Source organism: Macrobrachium rosenbergii, chromosome 40 (assembly GCF_040412425.1).
Source record: "Macrobrachium rosenbergii isolate ZJJX-2024 chromosome 40, ASM4041242v1, whole genome shotgun sequence".
NCBI classification, from domain to species: Eukaryota; Metazoa; Arthropoda; class Malacostraca; order Decapoda; family Palaemonidae; genus Macrobrachium; species Macrobrachium rosenbergii.
In genome coordinates, this window is record NC_089780.1 from 28,011,583 (window position 1) to 28,031,470 (window position 19,888).

A 19,888-nucleotide genomic window follows, 5' to 3' on the forward strand; every position below is an offset into this window, starting at 1 on the left:
GTCCCCCTGGACTTGACACCCTACATCAAGGAAAGGAGACAGAGGAGAGAAAGAGAGCTCCCTATGCTTCCTCTCCCAACACTAGGCCAGCCACGGATAATGGTCCTAAGGTACTACAGTTTTCAAACACAGTTTCCACATCTTTCAATGGACGAGAGGGACCTATTATGTCTCAAAGCAAGAGAGGTAGCAACAGCCCAGACCTTGTGAGCCTTCACCTTAAAGGCAGGGAAGATGTTCTCTTGGATCCGAGAGTGTGCCTCAGAAATCAAGTCTATCAAAAAATATGACAGAGTATTCTTAGAAAGTGGATGAGAATGGTTTCTAACAGCACCAGAGATTGCTAGAAGGTCCTCTGATCTTCTCTGTCCTTTGCAGGTAAATATCTAAGAGCTCTCACAGGGCAAAGAAGCCTTTCTTCTTCCTCCAGTCCCGAGTTGGTTGAGTCCATTCGAGGACCGGAGTTGTCCATTAAGTTTTTAATGGCTATAATGTGGTTCGGATTCCACAATAAGCTGGGCCTAAGTAACCAATTGGTTCTTAGCCACGTAAAATAAGTCTAATCCTTGGAGCCCTAGGAGGCTGTTAATCAGCTCAGTGGTCTTAAAACTAAGCTATACTTAGGAGGACCATTAAGTTTTTAATGGTGAGAGAAGGCCAGCACGGGTCCTCATTCTTGCAAGGAACCTGAGAGAAGGAGCAGACTGCATCTCCTTGCGTAAAACCAACTCTCTTGTCAATAGCCTGAAGCTGGCTGATATGTTTGGTGGTGGCCAACGCAACAAGAAAAAGTCTTCCTGGTAAGATCCTTAGTGAGACAGAGTAAGGAGGCTCAAAGGTGGGACCTGAAAACCACTTTAAAGCCACGTCAAGATTCCAAGAGATGTAATCAGACTTCCTTTGCTTAGATGTATCAAATGATTTGATGAGGCCACTGAGATCCTGATTGGAGAACAGATCTAGACCTCTATGTTTAAAGACAGAACCCAGCACTGCTCTATACCCCTTGATGGTAGAGGACGACAACTTCTTGGAGGACCTCAGGTAAAGCAAAAAGTCTGTGATATGACTTACAGACATTTCAAAAGATGAGACGTTATGTCAACTGCACCATCTTCAGACGACTGTACATTTGGATTGATAGATTTTGCTAGAAGACTGATGTCTCCATCTAGCAGTAGCCTCTGCAGTTGGTTTTGAAAAACCCTTCGCTCTGACGAGACTCTGGACAGTCTGAAGCCTGTCAAAGCCAGAGCGGACAACCTTTGGTGGAACCTGAAGAAGTGGGGTTGTCTGAGAAGAGACTGTTTTTGTGGAAGGAGCCTCAGGAAATCCACTAATAACCGAAGCAGATCTGGAAACCATTCCTTCTTGGGCCAGAATGGAGCAACGAGGGTCATTGAAATGTTGCAGTGGGACAAGAACTTGTTGATTACGTCTCTGATCATACCGAAGGGAGGGAAGGTGTAGATGTCCAGGTCTGTCCAGTCCAGAAGCATGGCATCCGTTGCCCATGTGAGAGGGTCCAGGGCTGGAGAACAGAAGAGAGGAAGGCAATGATTCCTCTTCCTCATAAACAGGTCTACGGTTGGTCTGCCCCATAACCTCCACAGATTGTTGCAGGCCAGGGGGTCTAAGGTCCACTCTGTGGGAAGGACCTGCTTGCGATGGCTCAACTTGTTTGCTAAGACATCAGTCTCCCCTGGATGAACTGAATGATGATTGTCACCTGGTTCTACTCTGCTCAGAGAAGGAGATCTTCCATGGCCTCGTAGAGGGAGAAGGAGAGTGTGCCTCCTTGCTTGCGGATGTATTACAGGGCAGTGGTGTTGTCTGTGTGCACTATCACTGTCTCGCCAAAGGTCAGAGTCAAGAAGGACTGGAGACCAGGTGAATAGCCTTCAGTTCTTTGACACTGATATGGAGGTTTCTTTGTTCCGTGGACCACTTCCCAAACCTTCTTGATTCCCTAGAAGGATTCCCCAACCTAGATCCGAGGTGTCAGAATAAAAGTTTAGGTCGGGGCTCAAAGGAAGAAGAGACTTCTCTCCCAGGAGTTTTCCTTCGCACAACCACCATTGAAGGTCAGCTCTGATTTCCAATGTGATGGAAAAGATGGAGTCCGGTTGTGTCTTCCTGTTCCAATTGGCCTTGAAAAAGAACTGCAGAACTCTCATGTGCAGTCTGCCCAACCTTAACAACTGCTCGATGGAGGCCCAAGTCCCCAAGAGACTCGTCCATTGATTGGTTGAACAGGATGGGAAAGAGAGGAACCTGCGGACCATTTGAAGGCAAGAGTCAACTCTTTTGGGAATGGAAATGCCTGAAAAGTCTGTGAGTTCAGGATCATCCCCAATTAAAGAATCTCCTGTGTCAGAGTCAGTTGAGATTTCTGCGTCTTGATAAGAATGCCCAACTCTTGAGTCAGGATAAGAGTGTTATTTAAGTCCTCCATACACTTCTTCGACGGGGAACGGAGAAGCCAGTTGTCCAAATAAAGGCAGATGTTTATGCCAAGGAGATGGAGCCATTTGCCGAGAGGAGCGAGAATTTGCGTAAAAACTTGAGGGAGGGGCTGTAGAGGGGCTGAAGCGCAAGTCCAGAAACTGAAGAACTCTGCCCTGGAAGATGAACCAGAGATACTTCCTGGAGTCTGAATGGATGGGGACATGGAAGTAAGCGTCCTGCATGTCTAGGGTGATCATCCAGTTGCCCTGGTGGATGGATGACAGGACTGAATAGTTCGTCTCCATATTGAACTTCATCTTCTGAATGAAGTGATTCAGGGTGCTGACATCTAGGATAGGTCTCCAACCTCCCAATGACTTGGGGAATACACAGACATTTGCAGAACCCTTCCAAGTTGTAATCCTTGACTTCCTCTACAGCCCTCTTGAGAAGGAGGGAGTCAACCTCCTGCGAAATGACCGAAAACTTCTCAGAGCATTCCATGTAGGCAGTCAAGATGATGGGGGACTTGACTAACGGAGGCTTCTCTCTGAATGGAATGGTGTCGCCCTCCTTCAGGACCTTGACAGTTCATTGCTCCACCCCTCTGCAACTCCACTTCTCCCAAAAGTAGAGAAGTCTGGCCCCTACTTGGCATGAAGGACTGAAATCACAATTTTTGAAGTAAATTGTATTTTTCCTAACTACAGTATACAAACCCGAGGTCCTTTACATTAGGGATTACTTTCAGGCGTAGGCTGGAAACGGCCGTTGAACTTCAAACAAGGTGGTTAGGCAGTTAACTACTGTCCGGGAGGTGGGAGTACCGCCTGCCCGAATGTAAACATTCCAATTTGTCTTTCAGCCCAGGTATCAGATTGAGGGGTGGCATGAGGTGAGTGTAAAGGACCTCGGGTTTGTATAGTTAGGAAAAATACAGTTTACTTTAAAAATTGTGATTTGTTCCAACACAATATACAAACCCTTGGTCCTTTACATTAGGAGACTCACTGGTTGGAGGGAGGAATCTGAGTGAGTCTCTATGAACTGACTGGAGTTCACCACCTTGTCTTCCCTTCCTGGTCGGGAGAGCGAGGAAGGGAAAACTGCCTCTGACAAAATGATTGGGTTGTAAGAAACGCGGGATCAGTTGTCAGACTTCTGGGTCCCTTTGCATGAAAGAGGAAACGTCAGTTCATGCAAAGTAGGCTAGGAAGAACTTGGCGTCAGATGACATAAAGGCAAATACAAGCATTGGGTTTGTCTTATAGTCATGGTCTCCTTCCCCCCCTTGCAAGAGGAAGGAGTGGGGTTGCTTCTATCAACCTGAACGGAAAATAGAACAGGAGCTCCCGTTGGGTGCTTACCTGCATCGACCGCCAGATCCAGCATGTAACAGCATGTCCGCTCCCTGCCCGTGGGAAGAGAGCCAGGATGGGGAGAAAGAAGAGAGGCCAGTCACTCCACATTCATTCTCCCAATCACAACCATACATCTTAGGTGAGATGCAACCTGTCCTGTTAGAGGAGCCGGGTAAGCTACACAACTTGTTGAGCAGCCACCACAGGACCCAAGGAAAAAGTGTCCAAGGACTTGTGTGCAACATCCCGGAGGTAGAGGGAGGTGAAAGTAGTCTGTTGGGACCACACACCCGCCTTCAGCACCTGTGAAACCGACATGTTCTTCTGGAATGCGAGGGATGGACCAATGCTGGGGACCTTGTGAGCTCTCGGACGAAGCGTACCGGTGTTGTCTTCTCCTACAGCAGAGTACGCTCTCCTTATGGTCTCACGAAGCCAGAAAGAGATGGTGTTCTTGGACACTTTTTTCTTGGCCGAGCCAGTACTAACAAAGAGTCATGGACACTCAGGCTGGAGACGTTGAGTCCTCTTCAGATAGTGCCGCAGCACTCTAACAGGACACAGTAGCATCTCGTCTGGTTCATTACCTACAAAGTCCTCTAGGGAGGGGATCGTGAAGGACTCAAAACGTGCGTCAGGGACCAAAGGATTCTGAGTCTTCGCTACGCAATCCGGGACAAAATTGAGCGTAACTGATCCCCATCCCCTCAAGTGTTTCACATCGAAGGAAAGTCCATGAAGTTCACCCACTCTCTTTGCCGATGCCAGGGCTAGCAGGAAGACGGTCTTGAGGGTCAGATCCCTGCCTGACAACTCTCATAAAGGCTCGTACGGTGCACAAATCAGGCTCCTTAGGATGAGAGTCACATCCCACACAGGAGGCCTGAGATCCTTGGGTGGGCAAGACCTTTCAAAGCTTCTCATTAGTAGAGATATCTCGAAAGAGGAGGAGATGTCTACTCCTTTCAGCCGTAAGACTAGGCTGAGTGCGGCGCAGTAGCCTTTCACAGCTGAAATGGAGAGAAGCTTCTCTCGGTGAAGGAAGACGAGGAAGTCCGCGACCTGCTGAATAGTAGCTCTGACCAGAGAGATGCCCCTTCGACAACAACAACCACAGAAGACGGACCACTTTCCCTAGTATATCGCTGTGGAGGATCGTCTGAGGTATCCTGCCATCTCTGTTGCTGCACGACGCGAAAAGCCTCTTGCTCGCAAGAGATGGTGGATAACCTCCAGCCGTGAAGACAGGGAATGCACTGCCTGGTGGTACCGCTCTATGTGAGGTTGACACAGCAGGTTGGGCCAAGGGGGATCTCTCTCGGCGCCTCGGAGAGGAGAGCTAACAGGTCTGGATACCAAATGGCCTGGGGCCATTTGGGTGCCACCAGAATCATTCTGAGATTCGGAGTGATCATCACTCGGCGAATCAGACAAAACAGAGGAAAGGTGTATACGTCGAGGTTGTCCCATGGGTGCTGGAACGCGTCCTCTGCAGTGGCCCATGGGTCTGGCACGACAGAACAGAAGACCTGGAGTTTTCTGTTGTGCCGGGTGGCGAATAGATCGATGGCTGGATGCCCCCACAGGTCGTACAGCCTTTCCGCTACCTCTGAGTGGAGGGACCATTCGGTCCCTATCACTTGATTCTGGCGGCTGAGCTTGTCTGCCACGACATTCCTCTTGCCTGGAATGTACCTGGCTGACAGCTCCACCGAGTGAGCCACGGCCCACGCGTGCACCTGCATTGTCAACTGGTGAAGCGGGAGGGACACTAGGCCCCCCTGCTTGTTGACGTATGCCACTACCGTGGTATTGTCGCTCATCAGTACCACGGAGTGTCCCATCACTCGATCCCGGAACTCTTGGAGGGCCAGGAAGGCTGCCTTGAGTTCCAGGATGTTGATGTGAAGGCGCTTGTCGTCTTGGTGCCACACTCCCGAAATCAGCAACTCCTCCAGGTGTGCGCCCCATCTCTCGGTCGATGCATCTGAGAACAGTTGCATGTCCGGAGGGGGAGTATGCAGGGATACTCCTATCAAGAGGTTCCTGTCATCCAACCACCAGCGAAGGTCCTCCCTCACCTCCTCGGAAAGAGGGATGAGGAAGGATTGGGGGTCTCGGGACTGGGACCAATACTCCTTCAGTCTCCACTGAAGAGACCGCAGGTGAAGACGCCCATGAGGTACTAGGTTCTCCAAAGACAACAGGTGACCGATGACGACTTGCCATTGCCGGGCTGGCTGCTCTTGCCATGACAGGAACAGCTGTGCTGCCTGCCTGAACTTGCTGATACGAGAGTCCGAGGGAAAGACTTTCGCTGCCACCGTGTCTATCAGCATGCCCAGGTACTTTATCCTCTGCTTGGGGATGAGATCTGACTTCTCGAGATTCACCACCATCCCTAGATCTCGGCAAAACTCGAGGAGCCGATCCCTGTCCTGTATCAACTGTGAGCAAGAGCCTGCCAGGACTAGCCAGTCATCAAGATACCTCAGTAGACGTATCCCGTGCGAGTGGGCCCAAGCTGACACGAGCGAGAAGACACTCGTGAACACCTGGGGAGCGGTCGAGAGCCCGAAACAAAGTGCCCTGAACTGGAAGACCGTCTCCCTGAGGACAAAGTGGAGGTACTTGTGAGAGAACGGATGAATGGGTATTTGGAAGTACGCATCCTTCAAGTCCACCGTAAGCATTAAGTCGTTCTCCCTGATGGAAGCAAGCACGGATTGCGCTGTTTCCATCATGAACCGAGTCTGGTGAATGAAACGGTTCAAGGGAGAGAGGTCTATGACCAGTCTCCATCCCCCTGAGGCTTTCTCTACGAGAAAGACACGGCTGTAAAAGCCTGGAGACTGGTCTGACATGACTTCTACAGCACCCTTGCTCAGCATGGCTTGCACTTCTTGCTGTAGTGCGGTGTCCTTCGGAGATCCTTGGACATAAGTGCAGAGATGGACCGGAGTGTAGGTGAGGGGAGGCCGAGGCTCAAAGGGTAGTAGATATCCCTCCCGAAGGACATCCACTATCCAGGTCTCGGTCACTTGTCTTGCCCAGACACAAGACTATTCACCTGGTCGAGGACCCCCTCAGCAAGCATGGACCATGGCAGCCCCATTGAAGCCTTGGGTTCCTTCTTGGGTCCCCAAAAGGATTCGAGGCGCGAAGGACGATCCACAGTTGAGGCCGTGGTCCCTTCCTCGAGGTCGTTGTGCTGACAAATCAGCGCAATAACCTCTGCAAAAGTCCTCTGTATTTCGGGGGTGTCCGCATCCTGGGGCAGAGGACCCTCAAGTCCCTCCAGAGTGCATTCCCCCCGATCTACTCTCCCTGCAGGAGGGAGAACCTCGGCAGACCCCCATGATCCTTCCTGCACCACGCGGGCGTAAGACCTGGTCGAGCCAAGGACCGAGCCAGGTTCGTACACCCACGAGGTAGAACTCTGAGGAGAAAACTCGCCAGAATTCTTCCTGTCTGACTCGCGCCCCTTGGAAGGAACCGAAGAGGCGGAGGGGACAGGCGAGGAGGATCGGGCGCTCCCACTGGCCTTGCTGGCAGAACCAACAGGGGCAGTGGGCCGGGAGTGGTCACCAACCCGCAGTGGTGATGGCAGCCCGGGTCGAGGAGAGTGCTTTCTCCTAGGCGAAGCAGTCTCCCGAGGAGAGCGGAGCAGCTCGTGTGAGCCAAGCCGTGTGCTTGTTTCCCCCGAGCCAGGCTGGCCGCACAGACGTGGCCGGGGACTGGGAGGAGTCGAGCATGCGTCTGGCTGGTGCGAGCTTGCACTGCCCTCTAGACGCGCCCCAGTCTTCTTCGAGACCGTAGCCTCTCGGGAAGACTGAGCAGGGGACCTCTTCTCTGCCTCTCCTGGCGTTCGGCCCCAAAGGGCCGAAGCACTATCCCGGGAACCTGACTTGGCACTCACAGAAGTGCCAGTAGGAAGAGCCGGGGCACCTGCATGCCCGGGCTCTTTCTCTCGCCCCACGCCGTGGTCTGTACGGCGAGAAGTTTCTCCCATATCAGCCTGGGGTACTCGGAGCAACTCGCATACGAGTGTTCGACGTGGACTCGCTGGCCTTAGACGCAGGCTTCTTAGGCACAGCGGGAGGGGGTTGCAGACCTTGGTCTGCACGCCCTTGGCTCCCGATGCGACTGACCCGGAGGCCAGGGCAGCGGTTCCCTGATCTGTGGATCGGGAAGAGCCGACAAGAGATCCCACCACCTTCCCTGTGGAAGGAGGTAGTCCCTTGGAAGTCTCGGTGTGAGACTTCTTGTGGGGGGGGGGGGAAAGGCAGACTTCTTCTTCTTCGGCTGCGAAGCCTTGGAAGAAGAAGAAGAGGCAGCAGACGAAGACGAAGGCGAAGATGAAGATGACGACACCTTCCTAGACCTCTTCTTCTTCTTCTTCACCATCTTCTTCAGGATCGCCGTCAAGTCCCCAAACCAAGCAGGCGCAGCCGATGATTCCGGAGCAGTTGGAGGGGCTGCAACAGTAGGTGCATCCCGGGCAGAGAACACGGTGCTCGGGCCAGCACTTACCTGGGTGGGAGCAACCACAAGGCAGCCAGGAACATACGGAGGCGGGGCCGGGAATGCAGGCACGGGTGGTGTGCGGGCAGCCAGGCCGGGCCGTGCCAGGGTTGAAGGTATGGGGAGAGAAACAGACGAAGAGCTGGGCTGGACAGAGAAGCGAGGAGCCGGAACCATTGTCGTGATCGGGACAGGGTCAGCAATGGGGGCAGGGACAGTCACATACAGCAGGGTAGAAGTCACCATGAAGGAGGGGCCCGGTCGTGTGAACGGGGCCAGGAACCCAGGAGGCAGTGGTACTGCGTGGTGTACAGCAGGGGCAAGCCAAGACCTGGGTATCCAGGTGTGAGGCCACCAACACGGGGAGCTTGCCAAACCCTGACATGGTGACCGAGGTGGTGGTGAGAGTCACTGCAGTGTGAGTTGTCACTGGAGCGCTGGACAGATGTGACACCAGACCCTCCAGTGACGGAACGCCAGGTAGGCCCAGGTGTAGCCAGGTTGATGATATGTCTGCCGCCTGGCTATTCAACCAAAAACCTAAAGCAAAAGTCGGGTTAGGCTGGGAAGCCTCCACTCGCTCTGGAGGAAAAAATTCCCCTCCAGAACGAGAAAAGACCCCCAAAAGGATGTCCCAGTCCACCTCTCCCCAAGCCCTTCCACACCCAATGAAACGTATGAGGAAGGGGAGGGGGAGTCCTCACCCGAGGGAGAGCGAGCAAGCAGGGGAAGCTCGCCAAGAGGGAGAAACGAACGCGGCACATTAGCCACCACCGGAGTCGTCGGGGGCGTATTACCCTCGGACGATTCCTTGGCAAGCTTACGACGGTAGCATCTCCTCCCTTCAAACTTCCTCCGTTGCTCGGGGGACCAAGACAACACTCACTACAAGGAGCATCGCGCGAACACACATGCCCCCTGCAAGAAGGGCAGAGAGCGTGTGGGTCCGCGTCCCACCCAGGACACCCACGCTGGGGATAGGAAGGCTTGGAAGGTTTGTCCATATTCATGATTCAGAAAGAAAAAGCAAAGATTTCCCACCAAAAAAGGAGAAAAGAGGGCAGTCAGGCAGAGAGCGAAGAACAACGTCCGCATTCTATGACGGCCGAAAGCAAATTGGAATGTTTACATCCGGGAAGAATGGAGGATAAGGAAAGATTGTGCTTGAAAGCTACTGATGTAGCAACTGCCCTAACCTCATGAGCTTTCACTTTCATGATTTTCAAATAATTTTCTTCCACTTGGGAGTGAGATTTGATAAGGTTCCTCAAAAAGAGGAAATAGCATTCTTAGATAAGGGTCTAGAGGGATTTTTGACTGAGCACCATAAATTAGAAAATTGCCCTCTAATTTTTCAATTCAGTGCAGGTAGTACCTGAGGGCTTTCATCAGGCAAAGCACTCTTTCTTCCTCTTCCGTGCCTAAAATATCAGAAAGGCTCTTAATTGTGAAGGAACGAGGCCAAGGGTGTGAAGGGTTCTCGTTTTTTGCCAAAAAGCTTAATAGGAAGGAACAGACTGTGTCTCCATTTGAAAAGCCGATCCTTCTGTCAATCGCTTGAATTTCACTTACTCTATTCACAGTGGCCAACACTACAAGGAAAACAGCGTTCTTAGTTAAATCCCTCAGAGAGGAATAGCGCATGGGTTCGAAGCAGTCACTTGATAACCACTTAAGTACCACATCTAGATTCCAAGTGAAATTCTCCTCCTTTCTAGATCTGGTGGTGTTGAAAGATTAATTAGGTCTGAAATATCCTGATTAGCAGAAATGTCTAGGCCTCTGTGATGGAAAACAGAGCTGAGCATTGCTCTGTAGCCTTTTATGGTGGAAGAAGACCTTCCTAGAGAAGTCCTCATGAAAGGAAGAAAATCTGCCATTTGAGGAATAGATGCCTGAGAAGACGAAACTCCGTTTCTTCTGCACTAGGTCCTAAAAAACTTCCACTTTGCCTGGTAGAGCTTGTTGAAAGAGGCCTGTCAGGGCCAGGGTGGACAGGCTTTGATGGAAAATCCTGCAGTGCAGTTGTCTGAGAAGACTTGGAATAGTAGGGAGGAGCCTTGGAAAGTCTACGAGGAGATCCAGAAGGTCTGGGAACCATTCCTTCTGTGGCCAAAACGGGGCCACTAGAGGCATTCTTGCATTGCTGTGAGAGCAGAATTTCTTGATAACTTCCCTCATCATTCCAAAGGGTGGAAAAGCGTAAAGGTCCAGATTCGACCAACCTTGAATCATTGCATCTATTGCCCATGCCAGAGGGTCCGGAACAGGGGGAGCAGAACAGAGGTAGACTGTGTTTCTGAGACGTTACCAAATAAGTCCAGGGTTGGTTGTCCTCATAATCTCCAAAGACTGGAGCACACCCAATTGTCTAACGTCCATTCCATTGGAAGGGCTTGATTCTGGCGGCTTAGTTTGTCCGCCAGGACATTGCATTTGCCATGGATAAACCTTGTGACTAGATGGGTTTGGTTCTGGTCTGCCCAGTACAACAGATCTCTTGCTATCTCACACAGGGAGAATGAGAGAATGAGTTTGTTCCCCCTTGATGTCTTATGTAGGCCAAGGCTGTGGTGTTGTCTGCATACACTTTGACTGTCTTGTTGCAGACTTCTGTTGCAAAATAACTGAGACAGGTGAATCGCTTTTAATTCTTCTAAGTTGATGTGAAGACGTCTCTCCTTTGGGAACCAAATTCCTGAGATTTCTCGGTTCCCAAGGAGCCCTCCCCATCCCAGCTCTGATATGTTGGAGAAGTCTAGGTCGGGGTTCACTGGGAGAAGAGATTTCCCCTCTGTCAGTCTATCTTCTGACTTCTACCAATGCAAAACCTCCTTTATTTCTGCTGTGATAGGAAAGGAGTGAAGATCTTGATGTACCTTCTGATCCCAGCAGGCTCTCGGGTAAAACTGTAGTGGGGTCATGTGCAGACTCCCCCGTCTTAAAACTGCTCCAGTGGGGCTAGTGTGCCTAAAAGACTCATCCACAGAGTTGCTGTGCAAGAATGAAGGGCGAGAAGAGAGTCCACCTTCCTTAAACATTCCTCCACTCTCTTGGGGGACAGTGAAGCCTGAAAACTCCGAGAGTTTATCAGAATCCCAAAATTGAGAATTCTCTGAGTGGGAATTAGTTGAGGTTTCTGGAGGTTCAATAAAAGTCCTAAATCTTGGCTCATGCGAATTGACTTCTGTAAGTCCTCCATGCACTGATCCTTTGTGGGAGAGTGAAGTAGCCAGTCATCTAAATAAAGTAGGATATTTACCTCTGCTAGATGTAGCCAACCTGCTAGGGGAACGAGTACTCTTGTAAACACTTGTGGGGCAGTCGAGAGGCCGAAACAAAGAGCTCTAAATTGATAAACTTGGTTCCTGAAGACAAACCTGAGATATTTCCTTGAATCCTCGTGAATAGGGATATGAAAATATGCATCTTGCATGTCTAGGGAGACCATCCAGTCCCCCTGACAGATGCTGTTTCCATTTTGAATTTTATCTTCTCTACAAAGGTATACAAAGCACTCACGTCTAGCACCGGGCTCCCTTCCCCAGAGGACTTGGGCACTAAGAAGAGTTGATTGTAACACCCCGTTGACTTGGAGTTCCTGACTAATTCTATGGCCTTCTTGCTGATGAAAGAGGAAACCTCTCTGAGAGGGCCGAATACCTCTCCAAGCCTTCAGAGTAGGCCGTCCATGCAGAGGGAGTGGTGGTCAAGGGATGCCTCTTCCTGAAGGGGATAGAATAACCCTCCTTGAGTACTTTGACTACCCACTGGTCTGCCCTTCTTGAACTCCATCTCCCCCAGAAGAGAAGGAGCCTTGCACCTACTGGGGCATGGAGGACTGAGGTCTCACATGCGGGTTGAAGATTTAGTTGATGACTTCATGATGGCTCAGGGTGTGAACCTAACTGATCCTCTGGGCCTAGATTGAGATCTCTGTCTGCCCCCCCGAAAGGGCCTAGACAGCAGAGGAGAGGAAGTCCTGGTGGGTACTGTAGACCAATCTCTGTTGCTTCATCAACTGTGTCAGGAGATCCTGTGTGGGCTTCTTATGAAAGCTAGAAACAATCTCGCTAATGGTTGTCTGCGGAAATAGATGATGTTTGTCTAGCGGGAAAATAAATGCGCTGACTTTAGACGTAAAGGAAACCCAAAGTTCCCTTTTCTTGAGCACACCCACTGCATAAAGTGAAGCAATCTCCTGCAAACTGTCCGTGACTGCTTTGTCCGCATAGGAGAGAAAACCCAGAAGTTCTGACGAGTAATCAGGCGGAAGCAATGATTTGAACTTTCTTGGCGAGAGCGCCTTAACACCAGTCCATGAAACTTAATACTTCAAAAGTCTTAAATTTAAAAGACTTTTCAGGAGGTGGTCCATCTCTTGTGTCGAAAAGAAGAACTGAGATGTCCCCTTGAGAGGAGACAGCCACTCCCAGGGAAGGAGCTTCCCCAGTAGCATACGATGAGTAGCGAGGTAGAAAGACGAGAAGGAGGGACACTAAAGCAAACCTTCCCCTGTTCCCTCTTCTCGGAAAGCCAGTTCTCCATTTCACTAAGGGCCTTCTTGGATGAGGACGAGAGAACCAACTTGGGTGGTCCAGCAGTGTCCAAAGGCTGACTACTGGTCATGAAAGATGAAGCAGGGGATGAAGGAGTTGCAGGTGAGAAGTTGGAGAAATTCTGGAGTAAAAACTTCAGAAGTGATGCATAAGGAGTCAGAGAATCTTTATTTAAATCCTCTTCTTCAGATGAAATCAGAGATAAGGGGGCATCCGATGGAGGGTGCCTTAGCAGTGGATGGTCCGTGAAGAAGTTGCAGAATGTTATCCAACTTGTGCTGAAGCGGAGCTAAAGCTGGATCCAAATTTGCAGCGGACTGACAATTTGTCACCAAACTACACGAAGCTGGTGCTTGAAGCTTAGAAGCTGATATCAAAACACTGGTTGGTTCCCCTGAAGCACTGGCAGCAGGCGGAGGAGACGATGCACTACGATGAGTCAGAGCTCTAACATGAGCTGCAGCGTCAGGGAAATCGGGTGCTACAGGCAGTTCTGGTGCTTCCGGAGAGCTCAGCACTGCAGGAAGCTTAGCCGAAACATGGCGATTAATTGAAGGCAGGCGTTCAGGTAATATATGGTGCTCGGCTGCTACTGGGTGCTCGCTCGAATCCAGGTGCTCAAATGAAGAACTTTGTTGTACACTAGAAGCGGGGCACTTGTAATCAGGAAGAAGACGCTTCTTAAATGAAGAGAAGTGACTCAAAGCTTGTTCCTGGCATCCAGGAGAGGAGAAACGTTCAGGGCTATCCCACTTACGTCAAGCGGGTGCTGATGCACGTCCGAGACGCCTTCCCAGCAGCAGTCTCTTGACGCAACCTGGGATGCAACAGGTTGGTCTGAGGGGGCGACTGTTTGTGGGCAGACCCCACTGACCTTCCTTGGGCTAACGGTATGCCTCCTCCCTGGTTCGGGGGAGTATAGCAATGACCGATGCCTAGGCAAATCAGCGGGACAAATGCCACTATACCTACCACCATATTAATTCTCTGTTCAAATTTATTTTCCATGCTGACTAAGCGATCAGGCTCGGAGGTGTGAAAATCAGAAGCAGGAGTAGGTTGTCTAGGAGTATTTACTGATACAGGGAAACAGGACAACAGGAGGAGATACAGCAGGAATAACTACATTGTTAGATCTAGGAGTCATCTGACTAGCTAATTTCTTGCCGGCTCCAGCGGCTGCCTTCTTGCGATCTCTCTAATTTATTCAAATGAGAAGTCAAAGTCTTCCATTTACGTTCGTCCCAATCCCTGCATTCGTCACGTCAAATCAATGGTGCAAACTTGCCCTTTGCAATTTGTGCACAGGGTATTAGAGTCATGGGTAATTTCCATCAACTGGGTATTGCAGCCATTGCTGCAATACCAGAAACTGGAATAGTTAGTGTCTGACACACTAAAACTAGCTAAAAAGTCATAATCAGTAACAAAAAACCAATCAAGAACAAACAATGCCGAAAGGCTACCATGAAAGTGGGCGGGGTCTTGTCACCTACACAAAAACAAAAGAATCGCTACCCCGAATTTTAAAATTTAAGCTGCCATGTGAGATGGGCTGAGTGTCAGCATGATCAAGATACTTGGAGGTATCACAAAACAAAGACCTTTTACACATGAACCCTCTTCCCACATGAGCATTGTCTGCGGAAAATTGCACTGGCTCCCCCTGTACATACCTCATAAGAAGGACATTCAAAGAATCTGGTATATCACTTCCTGTGGTGAACATCTTGCCTGAGGGTGAGTGGTGTGGTTAACCTCATGAAATGGTAGATACTCATGCGAAGCCTAAAGGTGTTACCAGACTTTTTTTCTTTCTAAAAGACGAAGCAGATGAAGGAGAGGGAGAAGAGCTCAAAAAGAAGGACGAGGAGGAGGATGAGGAAAGTGCACACCATTGGTGTTGTATTATTCCTACCATGAATCATACTTCCCTAATACAGCAGAGGATGAAGTTGGAGCAGGAGGAACAACAATCCAGCGTACAGTGTACCCCATGTTTGATACCATAGGGGTACCTCCCACAGCAATGGGAGGTTCAACTGGGTAAGTTACTTATATAAAATAACAATTTCTATATAAAAACCAACAAATTTCTATATAAAAACCCAACATAAACAACCTTGGAAACTTCATACCCTCATCTGAGAATAAGACACCAGTGACAGTGAAGTCAGCAGGCAAGATGAATCAAGGGTTGAGCCATGGTACTGTCTGGATATGCCTCAGACAGGAAAGAAGTACCTTCTTGATGGAGTCTCTCCAAGGGAAGGGTGTTTGTCAGTCCACAAACTGAGTCACCTGAAGGGGAATAGTCTCAGAGTCCTCTGACACTAAGAACTTTCACTGGCCTGTGGGAGGCAGGGGAAGCAGTGTGCTTTATCTGCTAGCGAATAAGGAACCTTCTGACTGGTAGATCAGAATATTTACCAGCAAAAGGAGACCATGGCAGTTGGAATGATGATCTCCCCAAGATCATCGCACTCAAGAATCAGCCCAATGATCTAGAAGTGCCTCTCCAAGTTGGACTGAAGGTGCTTGTATTTAGGGGATCTGATAAGACCTTGGGTCTTACCAGATCCCCTAAATACAAGCTAGTTCCTCAGGCAACAGATACACTAACCTGCCCTGGTTAGTGTTCATAGAATCAGTGAAATGAGCAGTTGTATCCACTGGCACCAAAAGCTGAACCATAAGCTGAGGCTGACTTGTGAATGGAACAAGCACTTTTCAAATCATGATCAACCTGCCTGAAGTCTTCCCTTTAATCAACTGAAGCCAAGCTAGTAGTAGGTCTAGCAGAAAGCTCATGAGTGTTATCGAGCATATGCATTCCGAAGGTTTGAGATGGGCTGAGTATCAGCATGATCAAGATACTTGGAGGTATCACAAAACAAAGACCTTTTACACATGAACCCTCTTCCCACATGAGCATTGTCTGTGGAAAATTGCACTGGCTCCCCCTGTACATACTTCATAAGAAGGACATGCAAAGAATCTGGTATCATCACTTCCTGTGGTGAACATCTTGCCTGAGGGTGAGTGGTGTGGTTAACCTCGTGAAATGGTAGATACTCATGCGAAGCCTGAATAGGCTTTTTGTGAAAGGTGTTACCAGACTTTTTTCTTTCTAAAAGATGAAGCAGATGAAGGAGAGGGGGAAGAGCTCAAAAAGAATGAGGAGGAGGAGGATGAGGAAAGTACACACCATTGCTGTTGAATTATTCCTACCAAGAATCATACTTCCCTAATGCAGCAGAGGATGAAGTTGGAGCAGGAGGAACAACAATCCAGAGTACAGTGTACCCCATGTTTGATACCATAGGGTACCTCCCATGGCAATGGGAGGTTCAACAAGGTTGAGGTCTTAACCAGGAACAGCAGCAGACCCCTTTGCAGAACATCATAAGTGGTCCAAGAATGTCAAAAAGGAGGGTTTTCCAGGAATATCAGGAAAATGCCACATCCTTTTCAGGTACAGTACTCCAAGAATCTGTCAAACAGCCTGGAACCACTGACAAAGCAAGAGGAGGACTAGATGCATGACAAGCCCACGTTGGGGTCACAACTGGATCTTCATTGTTGAAGTGTGCGCTGGGCTGCTGACTTTGCCTGTGTGGTCCTTTTAGACTGAAACACACTAGAACAAGTAGGAGTAGGGATTGAGGAAAGACAGTCTGGCAAGAAAGAAAGAAAGGTTTGAATATGTCAAAGACACCGGTGAACGCTTTTGGCCTTCTGGCACCTCTCGCCAAACTTCTTCCACTGCAAAGGATACCAGCCAGCACACTCCTAGCAGGGAGAATCTGGACTGCAAAACCTATGGAAAGAACAGAACTGGTGAGGATCATTAGTAATGATGGACATAAAGAGGCAACATACATCCTGACATCCTACGCATCTACGCTGCTCAGCCATACTCTTTCCAGTAACATCCATAGCAGAATCACTTTAGGGTCCACATTCATCAATGAAATATTCAAAAACAAAGCTACACCAAGGCAGTCTAAGTACAGCAAGACATCCATTCTCAACAACTGCTGAAAAAAATACTACCTTACAGCAGGTGAGTCATCCACCTGTCACCAATTAACCACCTCAGAACCAACTTTCAGTGACTGTTTCCAGCTTATAGTTTGTATTTCCAAAGGAACAAAATTATCAAATGATTTATGTATTCATATCTTACCCTCACTTTGATATATTTTTTATTAATTCAATTTTTTTACTGGATAATATAGAAACGGTGTATATGATGCATTACAGGTGAAATAACTTGAAAAATTTACTGAAATAATGTGAGAAATTTACCATCTTTTGTTCAAGTTTTTACATAGAAAAGCTGCTCAGGACACCATCTTTGGTACCAGCCCCTCAGGGATTACAGTAAAAACAAACAAAAGAAGGTAAATTTCTCACATCATTTTGGTAAATTTATCAAGTTATCTCACCTGTACTGCATCATATAGGCTACACCCCTTTTCTATATTGTTCAGTCAAAAAATTTCATTAATAAACAATATCTCCATGCGGAGTTCTTCCTTAGAATTAACAATTATTACACTAAGCTACTCCTAAAACAAAAGTGGGCAGCATTTGATGGGAACGTAACAATGGCTGGATAGTGGTTAAACTTGTAGCCTAGCCTAGAGTAGGCTTGTTCCTGCTTTTGTGCACTTAATTTCTACTGGGGTAACAGAAAACAAATTATATGCAGCCACTTTTGCTCTAGTAAATGCTGTTTCCTGCTCGGCGCCGCCCCTCAGCATAATCTACTGGTAGGCAAGATCCGCCCATGGGCATATTCTACCTATAAACTATGATAGACCAATTTAACTCACCAAAAATCCATAAGCTTTAGCTACGTATGATTAATTTGCAAGTTAACCTTGCCAATCAGACAACAGGGCGAATCTCACTAGTTATAGACGCCATTCATCGTTCATTGGCAGAATATAATGACTGGAGAAACGACAGGGGGTCGACAGCGGTTTACTTTTTTTTTCTTTTATAACGCGAAGTTAGGAGAAACGCTTTTGACAGTTGATAGAAGAAAGTGTTGTCCTTACAACAGCACATCACAATACCTGCGTTTCATTCTGTCTACAAGATAATGTCTTGTTTTTTCCAGTACATTTGCAATAAATAATACGTTCCATATAAAGTATTTCTTTATCTCTCTTGGAGATTGCTGTATATATATTATTTCATTTAATTTTTGTTTGACTTTTAAAGCAAATATATCTCTACAACTCCCTCCTCATTCAAATATAAAAAGTTCGACGCTCTCATTTGTCGATCTCTGATTAGTTTTCTGGTAATTGTCCACCTTGTTGTTAACCTTTACCCAAAATAGCCAATACAGAGATTCCTGGCAAACCGAAGTCGTAACCGATCTCTGTAGCAGTGGCCAGTGGGAGAGACGGAAAAGCAGTAATTTTTGAAAGCTACGAACATGAGCAGTTTTAGAAATAAAACCTATTGGCGTGTGATTGTTCTGCAAATCAGGAGGAAAAAGTAGCGAGAATAATAGAGGAAACTAACATCCTGAAGTATGAAAGGATGATGATGTCCTATTATGTGAAACATGCCCTCAAGAAGACAGACACTCCGTCCTGAAAACGTTAGTCATGGCTAGTATGTTTGTAAACAAAATAATAATAATAATAATAATAATAATACTTTTCTATCTAGGTTTTACAGTGCTTAGCTCTCTTGTGAGGCTTTATCAAGGCAGATTAGACAGTAAACCACAATATTTTAACGAGAAAACAAGCTCAAAGATGTTGACACGAAGGAAGATATCAGTATTAGATTCTCATACAATTATTACATGTTTTATCAACTACCTTGCCGGAACTAATTCAAAACTAATTTACATCAAAGCAACCTTTGTGTTACAGAAATATTTTGTTATTAGAAAAATATTAGAAAAATAACACTGTTTCGTCGACTGCTAATGGCTGATACAAATACTGTAGGCCTACTTGCAAATGTACAGATATAAGGTAAAATCAGTCAAATACATTAAGATTTTTATGCTAAATTCAGTGAATTATGGTGTAACTGAATGTATCATATCTAAAGACAAAGAATGCTTTTATTGTACAAAGAAATATATATATATATATAATATATATTTTATATATATATATATATATATATATATATATATATATACGATAATATATATATATATATATATATATATATATATATATATATATATATATATATATATATATATATATATATATATATCTTTCTGTGCATCTTTTCCCACTTCTATGTGGGGTCGATGTTTCTGACAGCTTTCCTCCACCTGGCTCGGTCAAACACATCGTCCTCTGACAATTGTTTGTCTCTCAGATCTCTGACTACATCCATCCACCTTCGCTTTGGTCTTCCTCTTGCTCTCTCACCAGGTACCTCCATCTGCATCACTCTCCTCCCTACATATGTCTCATCCCTTCTCATCACATGGCCATAACAGTGCAGTCTTCTTTCCTGGGCCTTCTTTGATAGTTCTACAACTTTAGTAGTTTCTCTTATTCTTTCATTTTTGATCCTGTCCATTTTTGTTACTCCACACATCCACCTGAGCATTTTCATCTCTACCGCATCCAATTTCTTCTCTTGCACTCTCTTTACCGGCCATGTTTCTGCTCCATACAACAAAGCTGGTCTCACTACTGTCTTGTACATTCTTCCTTTAACCTTTATATTGATTCTGCGGTCGCACAAGACACCTGACATCTTTCTCCAATTTTTCCATCCAAATTGACTTTAGTTCCAAACTTTAAGTTATCCTTGAATCCCAAGTCACAGTCAACCTTTGTACCCAAATTAGGGCCAACCATGTCCTTGACAACTTGGATTCTCTGGTCATAGTAATTCTGAATTCCCAACTCAAAAGTCAATGTGGGTCCTCAGTTCAAAATCCAATGTGGGTTCCAAAAGTTAAAGCCAACCAGGATTCGAAAGTTTCCGATATCA

General features: G+C 47.5%; 1 protein-coding gene and 1 long non-coding RNA gene across 3 annotated transcripts in view; one reads left to right on the plus strand and one right to left on the minus strand.

Moving 5' to 3' along the window:
• Positions 1 to 18,285, minus strand: part of LOC136826293 (gastrula zinc finger protein XlCGF57.1-like) — a 29,938-nt gene extending 11,653 nt beyond the window's left edge. Inside the window, exon 1 of the mRNA XM_067083520.1 lies at positions 17,734 to 18,285. The gene's annotated coding sequence lies outside the window, so the exon portion shown is untranslated. The remainder of the gene's footprint in view (positions 1 to 17,733) is intronic.
• The window catches only part of LOC136826296 (uncharacterized), a 236,496-nt gene that overhangs the window by 80,712 nt on the left and 135,896 nt on the right, over positions 1 to 19,888 (plus strand). The window lies entirely within an intron of this gene.